Below are 3,548 nucleotides of genomic sequence, written 5' to 3' on the forward strand. Positions count from 1 at the left end.
AGAGAGAGAGAGAGAGAGAGAAAGAAAGAAAGAAAGAAAGAAAGAAAGAAAGAAAGAAAGAAAGAAAGAAAGAAAGGGAAAGGAAAGGAAAAAGAAAAGAGAAAAGAACCTTAGCAAGATACTTAGATGCCTTTCTGTGTTCTTTCCAGAAGTACCTTTTCTCAGGTCAATCTTAAAATGAGTCTATTAGCTGGCCCTGATTGGGCCCGAAGAGGAAGGGCTGAGAGCCAGACATAGGGGCCTGCCCTTGAGGTCAAATGGAATATTTCTAGATAAGTTTCTCCAGGGTCCTAGAGGCCTGGGTCTCTGCTCTATGGAAATGAGGAGGCCTGAAGATTCTCTCTCTCTCTCTCTCTCTCTCTCTCTCTCTCTCTCTCTCTCTCTCTCATGTGGTAGTTCCTTCTTGTAAGAAAAGGTTTTAAGGGCTAGGGATATGGTTCAGTGGTTAAGAGCACTGATTGCTTTTCTAGAGGTCCTGAGTTTGATTCCCAGCAACCACAAGAAAGAGCGAGTTTTTAACCATGCTGACTCACATAAACCCAGCACTTTGGAGGTAGAGACAGGAGGATCAGAAGTTGAAGTTCAGTCTACCTGAGAAAGGAGATTACCATATATTTGAGGCCAGTCTGAGCTACATAGTGAGTTTAGGGCAATCTGAGATACAACATATAAGACCATATTTCAACAAACAAACAAACAAACAAACAAACAAACAAACAAACAAACAAACCCAACCAACCTGGGGGCTGAAGAGCTGGCTCGGGGTTGGTTGCCCTCTCTCCCAGAGGATCTGGGGATCAGCTGCCCTCTTCTGACCTCCAAGGACGCTGTGTACATATGGTGCATCGACGTGCATGCAGACAAAACACCCATACACATAAATAAAAATAAATAATATATTTTTTAAAAAGCCAAGCAGGGTTGGTTTAGAAGGCTCTATAGGCCAAGGCACTGTGCTGGACCCTTGCTCAATCCCCAGCACCACATGGCAGAAGGAGAGAACTGGCTCCTGAAGGTTGTCCACTGACCTCCACACGTGTGCTGTGGCTCCCCTACAAACTTGCCCCACTACACAAAATAATTTATTAGTTAATTAAATGTTAAACACAAGCAAGCCAGTCTTAAGCATCATGTTTTTAAGAGGGGGTTAGGAGAAAGAAAGGTTAGGCGCTCAAATCATGTCTCCAAATATTCACACAGCACCTCTCTCATGGCCCGTCTTGAGCTCCCGTCTTAGTACTGCAGAATGAGGAGACAGGATTATGGCAGGCAGAACTATTTCAAATGAATCTACTCGGAAAGACGGTTCCTTGTCATGTATGGTAGAACTAAGATTTATTCACTTTTGAGTATGTATTTCCTTGCATGTATGCATGTGTATGATGTACATGCTTGTTGCCCATGGAGGCCAGAAGAGGGTATCAGATCCCTTGGAACTGGAGTTCTGGAGAGTTGTGAGTTGCCATATGGGTGTTGGGAAGTGAACCCTTAGCCATGCTCTTAACCACTGACCTATCTTACTAGCCATGGTAGAGTTCTTTTTTTCCTTTTTCCTGGTAGAATTCTTATAAGAAGAGAGAACAGGATACAAATGAACAGAACAATACCATGTGAGAGCACGTGGAAAAGATGCTACTTACAGACCAAAGAGAGAGGCCGTGGGAGGAGCCAGTTTTTTTTATCTTGGAATTCTAACAGTGTGAAAGAACTCCAGGACTGTGCAAGAACCAGTGCTTGCTATATTTAATCTAACCCATTGTACCACTAGTTATGAAAGCACAAGAAATTAATATCATCCTTCGTGCTCTGTCATTACCTGGCAATGCCTAGATGCAGAGAAGACAGGGAAATGTAGTCTCCATTCTGGGTGGTGGCATGTCCACCTAGGGTTAGGCTCTGGAGTTCACTTATTGCAAAGAGGACAATCTAGTGTCAGGAATCAACTATAATCTCCACCATTGGTGTGCAAGACTCCCCAGGGCTCTGGCGCTACTTCCTGCTCAGCAGGTCCTCTTTGTGTAATGGCTGTGGGGTGATGCAACAAACAAATATCTCAGTAACTCAACTCTGCAGAGAGGCCTCAGGAGTGGCTCTTCTGTGGCTCCGAGGGAACTTTTTCTTACAAAAAAATTTTTATTTTAATGTGTGTGCACACACTTTCCTGAGTGTGTGTGTGTGTCTATGTGTATGTGCATGCAGATGCTCTTAGAGGTCAGAAGAGGTGGTCAGATCCCCCAGAGCTGCTGTGAGCCTACCAGTATGGGGATTGGAAACCTAACTTGGGTTCCTTGTAAGAACGCCACTCACTCTCAACTGCTGAGTCATCTCTCCATCTCTTCTGTCTTGTCTTTTTCTTTCTAAAATTATTTTACATGTATGGGTATTTTGCCTCCGGGTAATGTCTGTGCACCATATGTGTGCCTGGTGCCCATAGACGCAGTAGAGGACATTGGATTCCCTGGAACTAGATGGTTATAAACCACCTTGTGAGCGCTGAGAATCAATTCTGGGTCCTTGGAAGAGCAAGTAATCTTAACTCCTGAGACATTTCTCCAGCCCTCCCATTCTGTTTAGAGAGGATCTCCAGGTAGCCAGACAAGCTTTGAATCTGTGACAAGTCCTCCTGACTTAACTGCTGAGATTGCAGACTTATACTACTGTGCCCACGAGTGCAGTTTTGTGTACATAGTGCTAAGGATCATCCTGGAGCCTTGTGCACGATAAGCAAACCCCCAGCTCTATCCTTTTCGGCTGTCTGAGAACAACCAGTGAAACGTCTATCTAGAAGACAAGTGATGTGTGTTGGGGAACACGGAACCCTCTGCTAGCCCTAGCCCTGCCGTGTGGACCAGTGGACATTCCATAAGGGAACAATAACATGCTTCTTATTTAAGTCACTCTATCTGAAGTTTCCTTGTTAAGTAGCTTGGCCTCTGTTCTCATGCATTTGAGAAAACAAAAGGCTTTTAGCCACGTCAACAGCTATGGGTGTGGGCCTGAGCTGATGAGATTTGCTGCTGAAGAAGAAAATGTTTTCTTGGAGTTCCCAGCAAGGAAACTACTGCTGATCTATTGAGAATTTTAACAGTGAAACCTAACATCCCTGCTGATAGTGGGGCAGCCTGGGACATGACCACAGGAAGAGCTGTCCTTCCCCAGGAAGAGGCATCGATTTGTCTCATGGCTGAATTTACATATTTCTGTTTGTTTCATTTCTTTTCTGTAAACTGTAAGATTGAGGGACTGGGGCCATAGCTCAGTCACTAAAGTGCTTGTCTGAGGACCTTTCCCTGACACAGGTACCTATGTAAAATACAAAACTGGCTTGCTTATAAGTTCAATACTGAGGAGGTAGAGGCAGGAGGATGGCTTGGGCTTATTGGCCTGCCTGGCTAGCTTAATTAATGAGTTCCAGGCCATTGTCAGACCCTGTTTAGAGGAAGGTGTATGGCATTCCTGAGGATGACACCCAAAGTCTTCCGTTGGCCTCCACATGCATGTGCATGTAGACACACACACACACACACACACACACACACACACACACA

Source organism: Mus caroli, chromosome 7 (genome assembly GCF_900094665.2).
Source record: "Mus caroli chromosome 7, CAROLI_EIJ_v1.1, whole genome shotgun sequence".
NCBI lineage: Eukaryota > Metazoa > Chordata > Mammalia > Rodentia > Muridae > Mus > Mus caroli.